This window comes from Rhinolophus hipposideros, assembly GCF_964194185.1.
Source record: "Rhinolophus hipposideros genome assembly, chromosome: 8".
Lineage (NCBI taxonomy): Eukaryota > Metazoa > Chordata > Mammalia > Chiroptera > Rhinolophidae > Rhinolophus > Rhinolophus hipposideros.
This window is the reverse complement of record NC_138054.1, coordinates 38,914,492-38,938,987: the sequence shown is the minus strand read 5'-3', so window position 1 is coordinate 38,938,987 and position 24,496 is coordinate 38,914,492. Positions and strand designations below refer to the sequence as shown.

The following is a 24,496-nucleotide window of genomic DNA, read 5'->3' as shown; positions in this document are numbered from 1 at the left end:
AAGAAAGGGTCCCCTAGGTTGCCAGAGGATTTCTCAGGCCTGTTCTTCTGTTTGAAATTCCTAAATTGGCTGCAAAGCTAGAGATAGTCCAGACATGCCTCTCATGAAGCCTGCTGGAGTGTTTTACCCAGTTTAGTCAGAGTGAGGGTCTTGAATTCAGCCCTAAGTCTGAATTCTGAGGTAACCTTGGACCAATTCACTAACTGTCTCTGAGGATCAGTACGCTCATGTATAAACAATACAGATATTTATGCAGTGGAGTGGATGAAGGGTTAAAGAAGGAATATATGAGGCTTGCATTGAAGTCCTGGGGTTTAGCCAAAATCTGGTAGTGGGCTTCAATTTTGGCCTTGATCTTTGGAAGGTATAATAAACAGTACTTCATCATCATTTCTGGCAACCTCACCTCATTGATAATTTAATCAAGTTATCAATTATTGTGAGTTTTCATCAGTTACACAATATCAATATGACACACAACAAGACCCTAATTTCAAGGGGTCCTATTCAGATTCATCATGAATGTAAGAACATTCACCTCCTAGTATAGCTAAGTTATTCTTTACCCGGCTTTTGTGATAAGATCCTACCTAGATTTTATCACAAACTGACTTATTAATGCAATAACATTTGTTTGTTTTCTATATATTGTCTGTCTCCCTAACTAGTAAGCTATACCAAGGCAGGAATTTCATTTGTTTTGTTCACTGCAGTGTCCCAGATGCCTAGAAGAGTGCCAGCCTCTCCACAGGCCATCAGTAAATTACCGCTGAATAAATGAATGAATGTGCAATAAATCCTAACCTCTGTCCTCATTCTCAGGTCTCCAAGAATAATCATTTTCTTTGTGTTTCTATAACTGATGTAAGCTGCTCTTCACCTGATTAGCAGTGTGTGACTCAGTTCCATTTATCTGTGGTGGAGTTATCCATGACACCTAAGCTCTGAGGTCTTACACAGTACCAAGAAGGGTGGGCACACATCCTTACTGCATTTCTTTCCATGCCGACACCCACAGAAATATCCTCTCTGGTTGCCTCTGAGTCATCCTTCCTACTCCCCCAGACTTCTTTGGATTTCATGGCTCCTTCTCTCCAATCGTTCTGAACCACTCATGGGCACACAGGAATCATTTTGCAACTCCTACTCCACACTAGGATTCAGGGGAATTCTGAGTATCTAAGGTCCATTCTACCTGGACACAATACAGGCATTTCTCTTCTGGAGTCTTGTCACTTACCCTGGACTCTGTAGAAGAAGGCTCAGAGATTCTCTGTTTTCGATCCCATAGACTCATCTGGGCTTTCCAGTAGGCCCATAGACATTAGCCGGGGGCTGGGCACCACAGAGCAGGACACACAGACCTTCTTTCTTAGAGATTCATCAGTTCTTCTTGCCTGACTGTCTCCTCTCTTTAGTGACAGAAAACTTTTCCAGTCTTCATTGGAAAGTTTGAGAATCTTCTCAGAGGCTGTGCTTTTCAAATTCAAAGCCAGGACAACAATTCCCTTTTCTCTGCTCTACGTAGCTAGCCACTTTCTTCTTCTGAGCCAGTGAACACAGACTTAGTTGGTCAAACATGGGAAGAAGGTGAAGGGATATGAGGAGGAAAACAGCATTTTCAAAACATTATGGCATGTGCGCGCACGCGCACGCGCGTGCACACACACACACACACACACCCACACACACAAATGAGTAGATTAAAAAAATACCAATCCAGCTATTTCAGCCTCTCAATGAAAATCTGCAGCCCTCTCTTATTTGGGAAATAGTAGATCAATTTATATAAGAGCTCTCAAACCCTCCTTCAAAAATAAGCTTGTCTAGGTAATTACAACAATACCCATAGATATAATATCAAACTCTTAACATCTGGGCACAGGGAGCACCACCATGTCAGGTGGCAGCCCCCCTCTCATTCACCTCAACCTGCTTACTATCACATCCTCTGAGAAGCCTTTCCCAGTCCCCACATAAAAAGGTCACCAGTGCCTTTTCTGTGTCCCTCATTATATTCCATTGCAATTCAATTGTTAGGCTACAGTTGTTGAAAACTCTAAAGAACAATGGCTTAAACAAAAATTATGTTTATGTTTCTCTCAGGTAAATGAATTTTAAGGTAAGAAGCCCAAAGCTGGAGGCTGGCTTCATGGTCACCAAGGCTAGGTATAGTGATAAATCTGCTTTTGCTGCTGCACTCTCTGCCTGCATGACTTTCACTTCAGGTCCCAAATGGCTGCTCGGACTCTAGCTACCACATTCCAGATAACATAAAAAGAAAAGGAAGCAACAAAGGAATATCCTTTTACCCTTAGGAAACAGCCTAGATGTTGAACATAGAACTTCTATTTATCTCCCATTGGCTATAACTTGATTGTAAGGACACACCTACCTGTGAAGTGGAATTTGGTAAATAGTGTTTAGCTGAAGGGCCATGTTTCCAACACAATTTGGGGTTCTTATTTGTATGAAAGAAGAAGAGATAGATACTAGAAGGCATCTAGCAGAGCAGTTTCTTCTACTCCTTGTAAAATGGTTACCACACTTGTTTACTTGTTTTTGCAAGCAGATAGTAAGTTCCTTGAAAAAGAAAACAAAACAGTGTTTCATTCATCTTTCGCAGATTCTAGGAGGGCCTGACTGAAGTTACACTCAACTAGTGTTTGTTGGGCCGGCCCGGTGGCTCAGGTGGTTAGAGCTCCATGCTCCTAACTCCAAAAGCTGCCAGTTTGATTCCCACATGGGCCAGTGGACTCTCAACCACAAGGTTGCCAGTTCAATAACTGGAGTACTGCAACAGATGGTGGGCAGCGCCCCCTGCAACTAAGATTGAACACGGCACCTTGAGCTGAGATGCTGCTGAGCTCCGGGATGGCTCAGTTGGTTGGAGTGCATCCTCTCAACCAGAAGGTTGCCGGTTAGACTCCCACAAGGGATGGTGGGCTGTGCCCTCCGCAACTAGAAATGGCAACTAGACCTGGAGCTGAGCTGTGCCCTCCACAACTAAGACTGAAAGGACAACAACTTGAACCTGAACAGTACACTCCACAACTAAGATTGAAAGGACAACAACTGACTTGGAAAAAAGGCCTGGAAGTACACACTGTTCCCCAACAAAGTCCTGTTCCACTTCCCCAATAAAAAAATAAGTGTTAGTAAAGGAGAAATTGAAACACATGCAAATGTACCAAGCACTTGATATATGTATTCTCTAGTTCTTAATTAACACATAATACAAAAACCATTAAAAGTACACTTTAAAAGAAAGTATTCAAATCCATTTTATGAAAAATAGGAATCAAGCTCATAAATATTAAGTAACTTATACAAGATCTCATGTCCTGTGAGGGGCAGAGATTGAACTTCAAAGAAAGCCCTGCCTGACTCTTTTTATTATGTGGGCTTTGTACCTGCTCTTCTAGGATTTCCTTCCCTGCCACTAGTGAGACGGTACCAGGATGTTAACATGGGTTTCTGAACCTTGGTTTATTGACCCATATTATGGCCACTGTAATGGACTAAATGGTAAGCGCAGTGCATCCTGGGCTTTTGAGGAGGAAAACCTGGTACATCCCTTTTATTTACTATGAAAACCGTTCTGCATTTGATCTCACACTTTATCATTTACTCCAACTATTCCTTCACTCCAAACCCTACACCAAGGGCCAACTGAGTAAACTATCTTGTGCTCCTCTCCAATGACTGCTTATTTCCTTTACAAAGATTTTTGCTCATCCTAGTATCTTGAGATAAGGAAGGACTCAGTACCTAGACCACCAAGAATGATGCCTGCAGAGTCCATTCTTCAAGATTTCTGCCTCATTTAGTGAGACTCTGATTGCTACCCTTGGCTCTCACCATTATGTAGATCCTCACAACGTCCTCCTCTCCATCTTGACAGTGCCTTAAAATAGCTTACTATCTAAAAATCTGTTCCCCCAAACCCACTGATTTAAGTACATTATATTTCTAGTAATATAACACAAATTATTCCTAAGCATATGTAACCGCATAATTATATCTTTATAAATCCTCTAACCAAATACATTTTATATGCTTATTAATTAAACTAATAAAATTCCCAATAAAATTTCATACTGATATGTATTACACATCATATCACACAGTTTTGCCTATCAAACTGAGAAATTCTTAAACACTTTTAACATATGACTATACAACAAGAATTAGTCACAGACCAAGATTAAAATGCAATGCCTTGGGAGAAATAGACTAATTGTATGTCAAATATATATTCTTTGGCCCTCACCCTGCCATGCAGCATATCAGCTATCCCTTGATTCTCAGATTGATCCATATGGAATAGCAATGTCTACAGCCAGTGAATCAGGCCCCAGCTCTAAATGTTCACTGGATTATATTCAGCAGCAAATTATATTCTCCTAAGAAAACAATATTATAGCCGTATGACCAATAATGCTGAGGTCTCTGCCTTCTTTCTAAATAGATATTTTCAAGGAGCCAAATTAACTTAGGAAAAGAGGGTTCATGTTTGTTCATGTTTGGTTTCTATATTTTCTGCCCACGCCAGGAAGTAATCAATAGCATTTTAAGAATTTTTGTTTTTACCAGAATAGCAAACTGCCCAACCATTGGTAGTGATTTCTCATTTTTCTTAGGAAGTGTTGATGAGAGCCCTGCTATCATCCCACCTAACTGTTGAGTACAGCCAGCAAGAGACCAGTGCAAATGTCACTGGCATCCCCTAGGAACAAAGTTGGGACACCGATTACAGGGTCTTTCCAGGAACTGGGACCAGGAATAAGTCTGGAAATCTTTTAAAACAATTTGAAAGCATAAAAAATAATTCTATTTTAACTAAATTCAAGAAATTTGTATTGAGTGCTGACTACACACCGGGGACACAGATCAGAAAACATTTCCCAGCCTCAGTGGATTTGTAGACTATGGAGGGAGATAGAATTACAGTGGGACCTCAGTTTTCAAACGTCTCCGTTGACAACCATTTTGATTTATGTATGCTGTAAACCCAGAAGTAAATGCTTCGATTTCCGAACATGACTCAGAAGTCGAACATGTCACACGGCTGCCGCTGACATGAGGCCTAGCAGTCAGCTGTTTTTGAACGTTTCAGAACTCATGGATTGCGTTCGAAAACAGATGTACCACTGTATACCTAATTAGCGGGTGCTTGTCACACTGTGCCAGGCATTCCAATAAAAGCATAAGCAGAAGAAGAACAAGAATGTAAATACAAATACAGAAACAAACACAAATGTAAGAATAGCTAATATTTGCTGAGTGCTTACTGTGAGCTCTAAATGCATTATCTCTTTTATTCCTCATGGCAACCTAGCAGGTATAAGTCAGCACTCTCCATTTTGCAAGCAAAGAAATGCTATTGTGGGGAGCAAATGAGAGTAACAAATGATGGCTTCAGGCATTGGAAAAGGCTTCACAAAGGAAGTGACATTTGTCAGGATCATCAAATCTGGCTCCTGGTATAGCCCCCACCAGGCAGCGATGGAAGTTTATAATAAAGTCACTAATAGAAATTACATACTGGGGGATTTCTGATGCAATTGCTAATGGGGAAACTGCCTCTACTAGATGACTAAATATGTTGTTCTAGGCCATTAAAATTGTATTAAGCATACGCTGAGGTTGGGATTGGCTAAAACATTATGGAGGGCTGCTAATCTGATCACTAGACCATGTTTAGTAAATTTGTTCAGGGATGAGCTAAAGTTAAAAGTGTAAATCCAGATGTAAATAAGGAAATAATTGGACTGCTCTGCATCAGTTAATGAGAATTTCTGGCCAGCTGGAAACTTTTAAAAAATTTATTTATCACAAAATATTGTGTGCATTCCTAAAAGTATATCCAGTGAATGGCTAAGGTATAAAGAATGCTTAAGAGAATGTCTATGAGCTCAAAGCCAGCTTAATAAATATAAAATTCCTAATTCTGGCAAAGCCCCTGATACTCTTCCCCATTAATTTTTTTTAAATTTTATTTCCTTCCCTTCCCACCAAAGATTATGGGTTTTAAAAATCAATTTATAACATGAGCATGTAACCTAGAAATGTGTGCTACTCATTTTTGTACATTTGAACCTTATTAAGGGAAGCCACATTCTGTGTATTCTTTTGTGATTTGCTTTCTTCACTCCACATTGTTTTGGATTCTCATTCATGTTGAAGCAGAGTTGCAGTCAATCATCTTCACTACTGTATAATATGCAACTTATTGATCCATTCTCCTATCAATGGACATTTGTATAAACATAGTATGAATATTTTTATACATTATGCACATGAGCAAGAATTTCTCTACATTATATACCTAAGAATGAAATTGCGTGGTGATATGATAGTTTTTCAAATTTAAAAAATAATGGCAAATAATTTACCAAAGTGGTAATACTGATTTACACTCTCACAGGGTCTATGAGTCTCACACTCTCATCAAGACTAGTATTGTCCAACTTTGCCAGTCTGATAGGTAGAAGGCACAAATTTATTGTAATTTTAATCTGGATTTCTCTGGTTATGAATTAGGTTGAACTTTTTTTTCATGTAGTTATTAGCATTAACATTTCTTCTTCTGTGAAACGTCTTTTTCATGTCTTTTAGCCATTTTCCTTTACAGTTTTCTTTTTATTTACCTGTCTTCTGAAAAACATTCAATTTTTGTTAATATGGTCAAATTTATTACTTTTTCATTTATGGTTTATATTTTGTGTGAATTGTTTAAAATTAGATACCTATGTGAAGTAAAGATTTTATCCTATATTCTTTTATAGAAATTGGAAAGATTTATTTTCATATTTAAACTTTTAATTCACCTGAAATAGATTTGTTTAGAATATGAGACAGAGACCCAATTTTACCTGTTTCCACAGGGATAGCCAGTTGTCCTAACACCACCAATTGCATAGTCCATTTCCCACCCCCTTGGTTTGCAATGCGAGCTCTGTATATGTCAGGCTCCTATATATGGGTGGATTTGTTTCTGGATTTGTTTAGGTGATCTCTTTATGTACTCATACATCAAGCTAACATAAGGCTTTATGACAAATCTTTATAGGTGGTAGGTCAAGTTCCCCAACACTTTCTTTTTTCAAGCTTTGCTTGGCTGTTCGTTTGCCCTTTCCTCTTTCACATGCATGTTCAACACTATCTATCAAGTTTCATCAAGAATTCAATTACCATTTTAATAGACCAATTATGGGAGACCTGATCTTCTTATCTAGGAACAGGTTATATCTCCATTTATTTAGGTCTTCTTTAATGTCTCTCAGTAAAATTGTGTACTTTTCTACATAAAATACTTAGACATCATTTGTTAAATTTATTCCTCAGATTATATTTTTGGTTGCTATTTTAAAATGCATTTAATTTAAAATTAATACTTTATAATTATTGGTTGCTATTGTTTGACTGACTATGCAATTGACTTAAAAAATTGATCTCATATCTGATAATCTTATTGAATTCTCTTAATGTGTATGTGTATACATGTATGTAAATGAAGTCTTCTACTTGAACAATTTTCATGTCATCTCTGAATAATCAGTTTTGTTTATTTCTTCCCAATCGTGTCAACTTTTATTTCTTTTTCTTGCCTTACTCCAATGACTAGAGCCTCTAGTACAATGTTGGATAAAAGTCATACCACTTGGCTTCCAAAAATTGGAATATTTCAATGACCTTCTTGCACAGGAGCTATGCTAATATTCTTAGACTCATTCCATTGTTAGTTTACATGCTGCCAAAGGAAGAGATAGGTAAACTCTGCTGTCGCAGGTAGCAGTTGGCCTCTCCTAGGTGGATATGCAGGGACCCAAGAAGATGATTGCATGGGTAAGATCTGCCTTTTGAGGAGGGAGAGACTTCTTCCAGAGCAATAAGACCAGCCTTTGGACTAGAATCACCCTTTTGATTATATCTCCCTCTCCTCCTTGAATAAAATTTTTATCTCATAAGCAGCCATGCCTTTTGTCTATATTCTCTTACTTCAACTACCTTGAAAATTGAGGCAACATTTCTGCCACAAGGTGAGCAGAAAGACATCCCAGGCAAAAGAATTATCAACCTCCAGAGGACCAAATTTGCATTGGTACTAATACATTTGATTATATTGCCAGCCCAAGATGTATCATCTTTATTATCTCCATAACCAAGTGAATGCTCTTAGGCTTTTCTGCATGCAGTCTTTTGCCTTTCCTTCTAAATCCCTATTAGACAAATTGGAATTTCAGTAGTCAGTGGCAGCTTTTGTTCCATATTACTTTTTTCTAGCTTATGAGAGTGAAATCTTGCATTTCAGTTTTAACTCCAGTGGATATATAATTTATTGCAAAAAGTGAGACACTGAGAGTGGAAAAGGGTGATGAGTAGATAAAATGCCTGAACACAGGTATAAACTGGGACTCTTCCTGAAAAAAACAGGGTACTATACAATCATTCCACCTATGCTTTCACAAATGCCATTTCTTTCTCTAGCTCCTTTCCCTCACAGTGTTTCTTCTGTCATGTTTCATCACTGATTCAAATTGTTTTCAGTTCTATTTTGTGAGGGATTCAGCCAACCTACCACTTGGAAACTGTGAAACCACAAATGAGGTGTAGCTGAAGTACCTCATGAAAAGTCATTTGAAAGAACCTCTGATTGACCTCAAACGCTGTGTTTCCCATCCTTTGTACTGTTGCAAAAAATAAGGCTCTAATTTTCTTATCTGTACTTTTCCTTCCAAATTACATTATCAAAATTTCCTCTTGGAGTGGATAGTGTACATTACTTAACACATTTATACACATAAAATATAACATAAACGGTGTATTTGTCCTTGATCAAGGAAATTTGCTGTAAACAGCACCACATCGAGATGCTCTTTGGTATGCTTTTTGTGCTTTATTGGTGATATTCATAGAAAAGCATTTCAGTTGTTTTCAAACCTTTAAACGGGTTTCCAGCTTATTCTGCCAACCGGGCAGGCCTGATAGGCTGCTCATCTCCAAACACCTCTGCCACAAGCCAACTAGAATTATCAGTTATCAATTGCATTTTAATTGGTTTTAACGATTGCAACTGACAAGAGGAGATGACCGTCGAGTACAGTAGATATGAACTTGAAAGAGAGTGGAATAGGGACTCTGCCCACTGAAGACCTGGCTTATCTGAAACACATAATATAAATTCCACAAACTACATTTCCTGGTAATCCAAATAGTATCCTGATGGTCTGAGTTTTATATTTGCATAAGAAATTAAAATGTTTATCTGCCAAGAAAGATGGATCTAAAGAGCTAGATTCAAGGCCAGAACAGAGTCTAGTCTTGAGACGCTCACAAAATAGCAAATGAAAATGAAAATCAACATGTATTGAATTCCTACCATGTGCCAAGTTACTATCACATTAGGAGCTTAATAGTTATTATCTGATTTAATATTCATGCCCCTGTGATATAAGTATATTGTTATCTCCACTTTACAGATGAGAAAACTGAGTACCTTGCTTGAGCTCATAATATAGTGATAGAGCTGGGATTTTATTCCAGTACTGGTGCCCTTAAATATTCCAGTAAGTAATATGGTTTGTTGTATGCATGAATTAAGTGCCAAACTTCTGATGCTTGCTTTCAGAATCTCTTGCCACCTTATCTGCACTCACCCAGTGTGCCTAAGACATGCTTTTACCCATGCTCCATGACTATAGTAAGACACAAACTTATTTACTCAACCACACTTTGATTCATTCACCAAGATATATACTTCTACAGCTATTTAAAGAAGGGAACCTTGCTTTCAGACTGTGATAATAAAAGAAGATTTCACAGAAAAGACTACAGTTGACCTATTTCTTCTAAAAGTGAGGATGGGAATCTTTCCAAGTTAGAAAGAATAGACTGTGACAAGACACAGAGTTAGGAAAGCATAAGGATTGCTTAGGAAACATGGTGGTTCCATGTGGACCCAGCATGCCATACCGTGACAGGAAGTTCATTTGGAAAGGTAGGGTGCTCCAGATCACAGAAGTTATCAGATTAATTCAGGAAGACACACACATCCTCAAAAACCTGAGAGTTCCTTGGAGTGAAGGATCATGATATTTGTTTTAGTGACCCTCCCCCCCCACGGAACATTCCATGGTGTCTAGCTCATTTAAGACACTTATACATATGCTAAGCACATAAAGAAATAACATGTCATTGTTCCCAAGGCAATATGCTCTTTAAGAAATATGGATCACTTTTCTTATGGCAGAATAGTTTTCCATATATCACATCTTCTTAATCCAATCATCTGTCAAAGGGCACTTTGGTTGTTTCCATGTCTTGGCCACCGTAAATAAAGCTGCAATGAACATCGGAACAAAAAGTCAGACAGAAGAAGTCAAGAACCATATGATTTCACTGATATGTGGAATATAACACTGAAAGCAACAAAGCAACAAGACAAACAAACAAAAAAACAAAAACTCATAGACACAGACAATAGTTTAGTGGTTACCAGTGGGTAAGGGGAGAGGCGCGTGGTAGATGAGGGTAAAGGGGATCAAATATGTGGTGATGGAAGGAGAACAGACTCTGGGTGGTGAACACAATTTGTGATATATAGAGATGATGGATTACAGAATTGTACATCTGAAATCTGTGTAACTTTACTAACAATAGACACCCCAATAAACTTTAGTTAGAAAAGACATATGGATCACAACCTTAAATGAAAGGAAGTACATTCAAGTGGTGTAATGGCACTCACATAAAAAGAGAGAAAAGATTTTAAGGAGTTAGTAACATCTCAAAATAATTCCTAAAATTGCATGAACTAATTAAAAACTAGTATTTTGCATGCTTGTGCTATGTGTCAGCAAGTGTACTCAGTGTTACACCAATTTAGTGTCTCACTTAACAAACCTATGAATATATAAAAATATTATGTCCAGTGTCCATACAGGAATACTGGGGGTCATTAGTAATCTATGTCATGTTAAACTAAAATTAGCATGTAACCAGAATTTATAGAAGCCTCTAATTTATGATTCTATTAAGTCTGACCACTCTTCCAGGCTTGGAACCATTAGAAACCTTCTCCTGCATGGACATGCACACATAGTTAAAATTTCTACTGTGTAGGGGAAGATAGCTTGCTATTAGAAAATAATTTGTATTGTCTTGATTGATCAGGTGCTATGCTTGCTTTTAAATTACTATTGCTTTAGTGTCATTATTTTTACTTCAATTTTTTATGGGTTAATAACTCTAAAATTGGTAATGACTTTTGGGTAACTAACATGGAAGAGTTTGAGTATAGTTTTCATGATTTTCTTCTACTCCAATTTTTTGTTACTAATTTGTTTTAGACTAGAATATTGAGAATAGTAAAAATAGATGAATCAAGGAATCTTTTGCTCCACCTAAGCAGGAAAGAGAGAAGAAGGAAGGAAGGAAGGATGGAAGGAAGGAAGGAAGGAAGGAAGGAAGGAAGGAAGGAAGGAAGGAAGGAAGGAAGGAAGGGAGGGAGGAAAGATGGAAAGAATGAAAGAAGGAAGGAAAGAAGGAAAGAAAAAAAAGAAAGAAAAACAAACCTAGAAGAAGAATGCTAAATAAATGTCACCTCTCTGGTTTGCTCTCACAGCTGACATTTCTAATGGTCATGGCACTTTTTCCCACTGAGCTAACAAGATACAACTTCCGAATCCTTCTTAAACCAGCATTCCAAATAATATGTGGGCAGGGGAGTGAAACCCGATTTGCAATCTCTATCCTATAGCAATACTCTAATCCTTTGTTGAAAAAAATCTACAACATAATTAACACTTATAAGTTATTATTCTGGTTTACACACTCAGGACTATTGAACAGTCAACATCACTCTCATACCCATGCTTGGGCATCATGCTAAGGGCTTCAGACATTATCTCATTGAGCTCACGATAACCATATGAGGCAAAGACCACCAATCCGCACTTTGTGATAGTTTCACAATTTAAGTCTCAGAGGCAAATCATATCTCCAAGTATTGACCTGAGAATCCCCAGATCCTAACAACTAATGACATTTCAGTCATTGGGCAAAGGAATAAATCCCAGGAAGAATATTCTAGAAAATCTTCAAATAGCAAATATCTAAGTGGTTCTGAAGAAATGTGAATGTAGGTGCAATAAAAGATAAGGAGGCTATGTAGTAGAAGTTTTTCAAGGCCGACAAGGTAGAGCTGAAATTAAACCTCTAGGTATAGTAGAGATAAAGGACAGGAATATGCATATTTTGCAAGGGAGTGTGTTATGTCAGGGAATGCAACAGATATTTTCATCATATTTAACCTCCACAACTACCTGGAAAATGAGTATTGTTAGCCCCTTCTACAAAAAAGAAAACCAATAGTCAGTGAAATTGAGTTACTTTTCAAAGTCTCACATCTAGGAACCACAATTCAAACTAGGTCACGTGAATCCAAAGCCTGGACCCACCCAGATGAGGCAACCTGAGAAATGAATTAGTGTGAGCCCTAAATGATTTTTGATTGGGCTCAGAAAACACTGACACTCCAATTCAAAGCCACTGCAACCTATAGTTTGGTACTGGCCGAGGTCTGCGACACTCAAAAACAAGATCTAAGCAAACTTTAGGGCTAAATATCGAGGAGGAAAACAGAGTTATCCACACATGTGAACAATGCCTATCCAATAGCTTTTTATTTTAATCAAATATCTCTTCTCTCTACCAAGGCAAACTCTTTTTCTTTCTAACAGATGTACAGATGTCAAGGGCCATCATCATTCATTTTACCCCATTGTACTGTCACCAGACAAATCATGCTAGTGATTATTTCTGCTCAAGACTTGCCAGTGAAAATGCTCAGGAAATGTCAACCTTCCACTTCTCATCTTAAAAACAACATAAAATAAGAGGTGAAATTCACAAAGGTGAACCCATCTGTGCCGAGCATAAAAGCACACAGTCTTCAAGATGAGTTATTTCAGGGTTTAAGTCTTTTGAGTCAGATTGCCAATTTTGCCAAATTATTAATGTGTTGGGTGTTTTTACTTTCTTTCAAAAGAGACAATTCAGAAGGACGTTCTCACTCACGCCCCCATAAAATCTTAAATTTAAATCTAGACTTTTGATGGCTTAGTTTTTCTGACATTTTGAAAGCAATCTGGAGTTAGAGACTTTGTACCCTTTTTTTCTTCTTGTGCTTCATTATAAACATGTATGTCCTATTAATCCACTAACCAGTCAGCAGCTTCCAAAATCAAATATGCCTCCTCATCTTCCCCAATCACTATAGGACAATGTTGGTTAAATTTCATTGAAATCTCACTTAGTTAATGTTACAGACATTTCAGAGTTGTGGAAGACCACCAGAAGGGTCAGGATTGGGAATCTATTAGCTTTCCTATGGCTCATTTGACCTGAATTTCTTTTTTTCATTGAGGGCAAATGTCCTTCTCTATGTAAAATATTTCCCTAAACGAAGTGCGACTTACACATCAATAAAAAGTTTGTAGTAAGTTCCTCCCTTAGCAAGAAAATTAAAAATATAATTACTTTTATATGTATTTAGAGTATATCCTGGATTTTTATTTTATATAGGCTAGATTTTAAGAATTATTTGTCAAGTCTTCCATTTTATGTCATGTATAATAACACTACAAATTATGAGCTTAAATGTAAAAATTAGACTTTAAAATTGTTACACAATTTCTTATCCCCTAAATAAATATATTCTTGTTTTTTTCTTATCATAAGAGTAATACAGGTTTCTTGAAGAAAGTTTGCTAAAAACAAAAAAATAATATTCACCCACAGTCTACCACCCATCAAGAGTTAAGCTCTACTAATGTTTTAATGCTAATGTCCTTGCCTTTTGTCTTTCCCTAGAAATTAACGTGTAGATAATATGCTCAGTGGATGTGAGCAAAGGAAACTTAATTAAAGAAATTAATGCAAAAAAGGGCAATTTTCAATAAAGATAGTAGGATATCTCCCAGAATTCACAAGAAGGAATGAAACCAGGTCTTAGAAACACAGTAAAACACTGCGGAGGAATTGAGAAAAGCTCTTCTCCCTATCCTTCATCTCTGTTTCCTCATCCTGTGGCAGAAAATGGCAAGTACAAACATCTCGTTATTTTAAATCTCCTCTATTCAAGTGAGCAACCAAACTGATCCTGGACCCTCTAGGTCACAATCCCAAACCTCTCTGGGAAGGGAATCAAGATTTTGTAAAGAACCCATCCTGACCCAACCTGCCAAGGAGAGGAACATGCTTATGTTATATAAACATGGCTGCTTCCACTGTAACCCATGTTTGAGTTGAAGAGGGACAGTAACCCAAAGAAAGGAATCAGTTAGCTGGCCAGACAGCCATGGATATCCACTAGGAGTATTTTTATTTTGTAAAAGTAAAATAAACCATGCATGTTGTTTTATAATTCTCTCCCTCACTTAATAGCTGTTGGCTAATGTTCAGATGGGTTTCCGTTATTCTCCCTTTATTTTTGTTATTGATCAAATTTTCTCCGTATGTTTGTTTCCTTAATACAATGCTTTCCAATCTCTTTTACATTATGGCCCACACATGGAAAATAACACTTTTGTTGCACACTCAGTAAACTAGAAGGAATACAAGGGCATCTATATAGAAGTTGGTGAAAAATGTATTTGTATTCTAAAGTTATGATTAAAACGTAAAACAGTAAAAAAGTAAAATTGAGGAACACATTAATTATTGAATTTGTGTGAAGCTTTCAAATAAAATATTCTCAAGGTTTAATAAAAACTTGAGGTTTCTCCCACTCTTATTTGTTAGTTTTTATGCTTGAAATAACTACACAAAATTCCTAATGAAAAATTTGTTACGAGGATATTTTCAAATTCTTCATAGGTACCATCAATGAGAAACTTTGCACAGGTTGGTGATACAAAAAAATGTAAAGCATCTTTATAATTATTAAAAAATGTATGCACTTAAATAATATTTAAAGAAAGCAACAGCTCTTCCTTTTCTTTTAACCTATTAATATAATACTGAAATTTCTTGTGATGATATGAATGGATTTTGAATCCATTGAAAGTATTTCAAAATTATATATATACATATATATATAATTTTGAAATATATATGTATATATATATATATATATATATATATATATATATATATATACATATATATATTAGGTTGGTGCAAAAGTAATTGAAGTTTAAAAAGTTAAAAACAATCGCAAAAACTGCAATTACTTTTGCACCAAACTAATATATATCGATATCGATATATATAATGTTCTAAGTTTCAGAATGAGCATACATTCTTGGAGAGGCCATCCTGAAGCTAGCGAAATTGTCATTAAAAAGGGCACTCTGTCACAAATGGACAAAAGTTTCCCATACATAGGAAAACAGGGAGCTGTATTGACCCAGATACTCCCACACTGGACCAACCTCACCTGGAACCAGTGCAGTATTCCCCTGACAACATCTTAGTAACGTTGGCTGCTGAAAGATATATCCAGATGGTATGACTACCTCCTTGCCTGCACTCTGCACAGCGTGATGGAACAGAGTACAAATGAGGGATGACAAAATGCCAGCCTGTGTAGACCAAGGGGAAAACTATCAGACCACTCCACCCTTCAAGGATGGATGATGCAGCTTCAAATCAAAGGCTGTGGAACTCCAGCAGCCACAGGCCTGCCTGGCCACCTCAGTCAGAGATCATCTCACGTCTCGCCATTCACATGAAATGCAAATGTCATTCATTTTATTCTACTAGTTCAATGGTTTTCCAATTTTGTTCTATGAGCACCAGAATTTTGTAACATGGCCTTAGAGCCCTCACATGGGTGAAGGGTTAGAGCTCTGGATTTGTCTCTCAGTCTCAACCAGAGCAGTCTTCACTAATACCTTTTATATTCATGTGTGTGGGTGTGTGTATGGAGAAAGGAAAGGATTTCAACTGCTAAAAAAAAAATGTTTCACCAACAAATTGGTGTTCATCTTTAAAACTTTTTGAAAATGTATATGATTTTCAAATGTAGAAGATATATATTTCTTCAAATGTAGAAGATATATATTTCTATCAATATCAAGCTTGAAATAGTGTATTCTATCCTGAAAAAGGTGAAATTTCACCCCCTTCCTCTTTGCCACCCAGGTTTTGTTGAAATGGTCTAAGATTTTAGATTTCAATCTTTTTAAAATATTTTGATGCTGTGTATCTTCTCTTTCCCTTTATTTTTGACATTTGCAGTAAATTTCATAACTACATTAGCAATAGTAATCTAAATTTAATGCTCTTTCATTGGTTCCATCTTTTACTATGTTTTATTTTAGAAATCTTCCTGATTTCTAAATTCTTTCTTATGATTAATTTCTTGGTTCACTGGAGCACTTATTCAATAATTTTTTCAAGGAAGGTACACTAACAGTATGCTTTCTGAAGCCTTGTGCATTGGAAATTGTTTTTCCTCTGTCTTGCCATATGAAAGCTAATGTGGCTGGGTTTGCAATTCTGAGAACACAATATTTTGCCCCATGAAATTATATGGACAATGTCCCATTGGTTTCCACCAGTGTTTATTTTAAAGAGAAGAATTCTGATGTCAACTAGGTTATTTTCCTTTATAATAAATCTCTTTTGTTGCAATGAGAAATCATTGAATTAAAAAATGTATCTAGTCATTTTAATTATTTCAACTCTAAAATTCAAGTTTTTCTTCCACTTAAAAATATTTTTCTTTTGAGATTTCCAGTCAAGATGGTGAAGTAAGTAAACACTGGCCTCACCTTCTCTGAGGACCACATCAATTACAACTAAACCACAGAACAACCGTTATTTAGAATCATCTGAAGTCTAGCTGAACCAAAGCCCTACAACAAAGGACATACAAAACAAGCCACCTCAAGACTGGTAGGAGGGGCAGCGACACAGAACGGGCTGGGTTCCACAGGACACCTACTGGGTTCCACAGGACACCTACTGCATAAGGCCACTCTATGAAGACGGGGAAGCATAAGGCCACTCTACAAAGACTAGATTATAAAGGGCACTGTGTGTGTTCTTCATAGAAACAAATACATGGCAGCAGCCAAAATGGAGAGACAAAGTAAGATGTCCCAAGTAAATGAACAGAACAAAGCTTCAGAACAACAACTAAACAAAATGGTGACAAGCAATCTACCAAATGTAGAGTTCCAAACACTGGTTATAAGGATGCTCAATGATCTTAGGGAGAACTTTAACAAAGAGATAGGAAACATGAACATGGAGATAGAAAATATGAAAAAGAACCAGTAGGAAATAAAGACTACAATAACTGAAATGAAGAGTGTGTTACAGGGAATTAACAGTAGATTAGATGAAACAGAAGATCAAATCAGAAGATAGGGTAACAGAAAACACCCAATCAGAACAGGAAAAAAAAGGAGGAGAGTTTATGGACCTCTGGGACAATGTCAAGCATACCAACATTCACATTATATGGGTACCAGAAGGGGAAGAGAGAGAGCAAGGAATTGAAAACCTATTTGAAGAAATAATGACTGAAAACTTCCCTAACCTGGCAAATGAAATAGACATAGAAGCCCAGGAAGTGCAGAGAGTCCCAAACAAGATGAACCCAAATAGGCCCACTCCAAGATACATTATAATTAGAATGGCAAAGGTTAAAGACAAAGAGAATCTTAAAAGCAGTAAGAGAAAAGCAAGTACTTACCTACAAGGCATCTCCCATAAGACTATCAGCTAATTTCGCAACAGAAAGTTTGCGGAAGGTATTGGCACAAATATTCTATGTGATGAAAGCAAGGGCCTACAGCCAAAATTACTCTACCCAGAAAAGCTATAATTTAGAATCAAAGGACAGATAAAGACCTTTCCTAGACAAGAGAAAGCTCACCACCAAATCAGTATTCCTCACCACCAAATCAGTATTACAAGGAATTTTAGAGGAACCTAAGACAAAAGAAAGAAAGAAAAAAGGAAGGAAGGAAAGAAAGAAGGAAGGAAGGAAGGGAGGGAGGGAGGGAGGGAGGAAGGAAGGAAAGAAGGAAGGAAGATAAAATGGCAATGATTACATATCTATCAAAAATTACTTTAAATGTAAATGAATTAAATCAAAAGACAGGGTGGCTGAATGGATAAGAAAACAAGACCTTTACATATGCTGCCTACAAGAGACTCACTTCAGATCAAAAGACATATACAGACTGAAAATAACGAGATGGCAAAAAGATATTTCATGAAAATGGAAACAAACAAGCTGTGATAGCAATACATATGCCACACAAAATAGACTTCAAAACAAAAGCTATAACAAGTGACAAAGAAGGACCCAGTAATTCCACTTCTAGTTAATTGTCTCTCTCCTTCTCATACCCCTATGATACAATTGTTGTCATACTTGATGTCGTCCCAGAGGTCTCTTAAACTATCATCATCTTTTATTTATTTATTTATTTATTTATTTATCTATCTATCTATTTATTTATTTATTTATTTAACTGTTCACTGGGTGTTTTCTGCTACTTTGTCTTTGTCAAGCACTGGAACTCAGAGCAAGTGAGTCCTCTGCTTCATCTAGTCTGCGTGTGATTTCTTCTAGTGCATTGTCCATTTCAGTTATTGTAGTCTTCATTTTTGAATGGTTATTTTTTATGGTTTCTATGCCCTTTTTTATGCTTGCAATATCTTTGTTGAAGTTCTCACTAAGTTCCTTAAGTAGTCTTATAACCATTGTTTTGAACTTTGTATCTGGTAGGTTGCACGCCTTCATTTTGTTTAGTTCTATTTCTGGAGTTTTCTCCTGTTCTTTTACTTAGGACATATTTCTTTGTTTCCTCATGTTGCCTGCCTGTCTGTGTTTGTTCCTACATATTAGGTAGATCTGCTATGTCTACCTAATAGATCTAGAGATCTAGATCTCGATCTGCTAGATCTCCCAGTCTTGCCCAGGTGGCCTTATGTAGTAGGTGCCCTGTGGGACCCTGGCACAGTCTCCCTAGTCACCTGTTCCAGGTGCTCCAGGAGTGTCCCTTGTGTGGGTTGTGTGTGCCCTCCTGTTATAGTTGAGTTTTGATTGTTGTTGGCATGGCAGTGGTTGGGATTGATCCTCGGGCTGATTGGCTGTGGGGTTTGGCCATGCCCACAGCTCACAGGCTGCTGTGGGGGGGGCTTACCCCACTGAGTGGGATTTGCCCCAGTGGGCTCTGGTGATTATTGAGAACACCCTTTGGATGTGCCCCTTGGTGGGCTAATTGGGTGGTGTTCTGCTGTGATCTAAAGCTCTTCTTCAAGTGTGTTCATTCTGGGGCCTCTTAGGAAGGACTCCTCTGATTTAGGCCCAGGACACCCACTGCCTGTGACCAGCTGGGAACTATCTGGTAGGAGTTACAAAGTAATCCAAAGTTGTTTGCTGACTTTGCTAATCCCAGGGGCACATGGGAGACGCCACACTGTGAACTGAGGATGGCTGCCACCAGTACCAAGCCTGTGGTACCTCCTTAAAAACTGAGGACACCCTGAGGCCTGCTGCCACCTGCCAGCTCCCTTAACATTCAACCCCTGCAGGATCTCAGGGAGTCACTAGGTTAATGTAGACTCTGGTTTGGTGCCCGCGCTGAGCCTGGAGCTACTCAGCAAAAGTCTCATAGCAAACCGAGGCCAGATGCTGCCCACCTGGGCTCTGCAGACTCCAGTAGTTTTTCAAGAAAGAGTGCAATGCCGGTGGGGCTGGCTGCTCTCAGAGAAAGTGCCTCTGGTATCAGGTGAGTTGGGTGGGGCAGGGACACAGTGAGTAGGCAGGGTGAAGCCATGGAGCTCACCAAGCCAATCAGATTCAGATTTAGCCATGTGGCAGTAGGCTCAACCCAGGAAAAATGGCATCTGCCTGCCAGACTGCACAAGAGGTGGACCCCCCCCTACACACACACACACACAGGGAAAATGCTGACTGTCCTCCAGCCCTCGCCTTGAAACCACACACCTTAGGCTGCTCCCCATATGCCTCCAATGCACCCTGAGTCACTGTCTCTCCACTGAAGCCCAAAGTGAGTGCCTGTGATTGAGTAAGTTGTCAGGCCATTTAAGAGGACGGCTCAGTTTCCTCGCAACCTTCCATCTCACATGGATGGTTGGAATCCCCACTGTTTTCACAGCCATATATGGGGGCTCTTCTTCCCAGCACAGTACTCTAGGCTGGGGAGGTGGAGCTCGGTTCGCTTGCTTCTTCAGGGGGAACCTCCATAACCAGGATATCCCTCCCAGTTTTCAACTGCCGCACAGAGGTTTGGAGACCATTTTGCATCTCCACCCCTCCTACCAGTCTCAACATGGCTTCTTTATCATATCCTTAGTTATAAAACTTCTGTTCAGCCAGACTTCAGATGGTTCTCCAGGTTGATTGTCCTATAATTTAGTTGTAGTTTTAATGTGTTCACAGAAGGAAGCAGACACACTGTTTAACTACTCCTCCATCTTGGATCTCTCTCTCCCTCAGAGTTCATGTTTTTTATTTCCATGAAATATTTCTGGCTTTCAGGCTCTTCCCTTTCAAGACTGCCTATTTTTGCATCATTAATATAATATACTCTTATTGAAAATACAAGTGAGATATTATCTGATAGTTCTCCTTTTTCCCGTGACTTCAAGGGCAACAGTTTCCCTGATTTATTAGCGTGCCTGCCATCTTTTCAGCTGCTGCTGCTACTTCTCCCATATCCAGTGAGTTTCCTCCATTTGCCCATTCTGCAGAGGGACAGCTATGTTTGCCCAGCACTGAGCATTCAGGCAGATTCTGCCACAGAGAATATAGGTCCCCGATGAAATATTTCAGTATCAAGACAAATAGAAAAGGAGAAAATTTAGATTTACAGTAATTTTAGTTTATGATATTAGAAGTCTACCTGCCCCTGGCAAAACTGGAGGAAGCTGGGACCTGGGGCAGTCACGTTAGGAAACCTCACCCTTGTGTCACTGGTTCTTTTTCATGCGTGTGTTGGCAGCCAGAAAGTTAACTGGGGCTCCTCCTTCCCCTCTCCAATTGTCGCAATTGCCTTTATTAGGAGCCTGCACAACTTAACTCATCATCTGAGCCAATTAGGAATCCTTAATGAGTACTATGAGGGGGCTGGTTTACCCCTCATAGTGGGGATGCTAGCTAGTACTTCCCTCAAGGTCACACACACACACACACACACACCTGTCACATCGCATGCCCCTGCAGGCTGTTAGGGGTTGTTATGGACTTCTACCGTGTCTCCTCCTCTTTACCTACACATGGGTTCTTCCTCCCCACACAGCAATTTCAAAGCTGGACAGCACTTCCCTGGACTCATCATCCTTTCCAATTACATTAACTTGCTCTTCTCAGTGGGAATTTGGAGGAGGGAGTAAGTTTTTACCCCATTCCACTATACTTGGCACAAAGTCAGTTCTTAATTTAGGTTTGTTGAATGAAAGACTATACATAGCATCAACTCCCCTCTCAATTCTAAAACTCTCCTGTTTGTAAGTGTGAGGCAGTGACCTAATGTCATCTCCAGAATGTCAAGGCTTACTGAAAACAGTTTTATCACAGTTGGCAGCAGCTGACACCAATCAAAGTCCAATTAGTCGATGAGAATGTCAGAGAAATGATTTTAGACTCCTTCAGGGCTGGGAGTTGGAAAGGCAATCGGTCAGTTGTGTTAGACAAGAGGCTTGGAAATTTACTGAAGAGTTTTTAAAAGAGTTGGAGCACCTAAGTGAACATACCCTAATCAAAGATAGACTGAGCAGCTGAAATCTGTTCAAAGGTATTTAGAGCTTCAGCACTGAGTTAATTTTAATCAACATCTTTAGGTAAGAAAGAAATAAGCAGGTCACTTTGGTACATTTAGAAATTCTATGTGAGGTTTGAGATTGAGAACAAGGAGGTGGAATACTGAGTCTCACACAAAGATTACACAGGCCTGAATAGCTCTCTATATCAAGCACCAGCACCACCACTTTGCAGTTTCTGGAATAAGTTCAAAAGAGTATTGAATTTGGAAAATAGAATGGAAGTCATTTTGGAGCTACCAAATTAATCCCTCTTTAATGATTAAAAACATGGTTTATCTAAGATCAAAACAAATCTCAAAATGGCAAGAGTCAAACCATATAAAGAAGCTAAGAGGATCTGTAGTACAAGAAAATAAAAATAAATATTCAGACTTTTTATGAAGTTCCATCCCAGTGGATTTTGTTATATGTGGTACAAAGAGAAATTGATCAGATTAGATCAAAGCCATGGTTGTTCATGACAATTTATTTAGCAAAGTCTAAAAGGAGGCCGCATCCCAAAGAAAATGGAGCTCCTACCACCCCATGCTAAAGGAGAGAATTAAACTCTTTTATGTTAAGCCACTAAAACTTTTGGATTTCTTTATTACTGCAGTATAGTCTAGCTGTTTCAGTTACCTTTCACTAAATTATCTCGTCAAAGAAAACAACCACAAAATATTAGTGGCACAGGACACTATTAGATGTTGTTATGTATTGACTGTGTCTCTGCTTCATGGGTCTTAATTCTGGAATTGAGTGTGAAGAAGCATACTTCTTTGGTGTGCTGTTATTCTCATGGCAGAGGCATTTAAAGCTGGTGGAACCACATGACAACTTTTAAACCTCCTGTGCAGAAGTGGCACACAACATGTTTGTTCCCATTTCATTGCTTAGAGCAAGTCACATGGCCAAGTACAGTGGGGCAGAGTACTATAATCCCTTCATAGGGAGGGGCAGCAAATAATGGGGAAGGAGAATACAGTCCACCATATTACCTCACCCTGGCTAAGCTGTCACCAAATAACAAAGCAAAAACAAACAAAAACTATAATGTGTGACTTTGGTGTAGCAGGGAAGTGTTGGTAAGGGTGCTATCTGAAATTGGACTGATGGAGATCCATGTAATATATTTAGTGAAACCATCTCCTGAGGTAACGTGGGAGGCAGATCATGTGGCTATTAGGCAGGCATCTTTAGAGGGAGAGGAAGGAAAACTGAAATTTAATTTTCTGTTTGTCGTTATTTGCTGTGTTTGGCAATATTACAAGACAAATAATACTTCAGGGAAAAAATGGGCACTTTCAAGCAGAAATGAAGTGGGTCTAGAGAAGTGGGTCTAGAGTCAAGTGGTTCTAGACTCTAGAGAGTCTAGAAATATATGGTCTTGCAAGACCAGAAAAACTGACAGCTTCCAGACCCCATACAGTAAGATATGAGATGTAAACATAACTTTAATTGACAAACTAAAAAGAATCTTGGTCTTTGCAGCAGAACTGCCTACTCACCCTGGAACATATATACATATCATTCTGGATTATCACATGAAAGATAAACTTCCATCTTATTTCATTAGCATGTTTTGGGATCTCTTTGTTACAGCAGCTTAGCTTGTACCTTGAGTAACACACAACTATAAAATAATTCTGGGTACCACTGCTTCCATGATTGAATTATGTAGTAGACTTCTTAGAGGCCAGAACAATTATTTAATCTTGAGTGACTTCTTCTTACGCAGTATTTGTAACTACCAAAACAGAGGATCTAATCTAATTTGTTTTCCTCCTATTATAAACTGTCACTCTTAGGGAAATATCAAAGAATTCAAAAGCCTGCAGGAAATTATAATCTGGTATAGAATTCACATTGAATTTTTAAAAAGGTGAAGATGTAAGGTCAAATATAGGTACTGACATTCTTCCCAATTGAGTTCAGTTCTTTAAATATTTATTGCAAACCAGAGAGACAGCTATATGCAATATTGACCCTCAAGAAGTTACAATTGATTAAAGGAAACATCATCATGAATAAAGTTTTGATACAGTGCAGTAAATGCTATTGCAGAGGAAAGTAAGCATGGGGTGCTGTGGGAGCACAGGGGTAAGATACCTACCTTGGTTGGAGGCAAGCATTCAGGGCAGGTTTTGCAGAAGAACAGATGCCTCAGCAGAGTCTTGAAGGAAAAAGCAAAAGAATTATATATTTGTAAAGGAGGAGGGAATAGTGTTCTAGGCAGAAAGTGCCAGTGGAACTAAGTTAAGTATGTGAAGGAGACATCTTTATTCCTATTCCAGGGTTTCTAGTTGAGTATTTTATCCACATCTGTCACTCATGAGTACCAGACTGCTGGGACTCTGGAAGCTACCTATCACTCTTGCCTTTCTTTGGTTGGGGACCCACTTCAGATGGCCAGCCTTAGAGAGTGTCCTTAGATATACTTGGTCATGTGTGTAAAGTGTTAAGGGCTTAATATTCTTTCTGTCATATGTTGGTTGACAATTCATCATGATGTTTTGGCATGTCTTGTATCAACTTTTGTTCTAGACTATTTCGAGAATGTTTCTATAACAGTCTTTGAAAATAAACATAGTATCCCCCTCCAGGACAGAAAGCATATTTGTTTCCTGATGAAGGTTGATAAAGATAATATTTCCCTCCAGACTTTATCCCAAGCTTGAGCAGAGGTTTACCAGCAAGA

At 38.3% G+C, this 24,496-nt stretch overlaps 1 long non-coding RNA gene across 1 annotated transcript in view; it reads right to left on the bottom strand.

Moving 5' to 3' along the window:
- Positions 1-2,460: 2,460 nt before the first annotated feature.
- LOC308501163 overlaps positions 2,461-24,496 on the bottom strand; it is a 46,376-nt gene continuing 24,340 nt past the window's right edge. The window contains exons 3-4 of the long non-coding RNA XR_013993846.1: positions 23,912-23,971; positions 2,461-2,583 (exon numbers count right to left, since the gene is read on the bottom strand). This is a non-coding gene — a long non-coding RNA (uncharacterized lncRNA). The remainder of the gene's footprint in view (positions 2,584-23,911; positions 23,972-24,496) is intronic.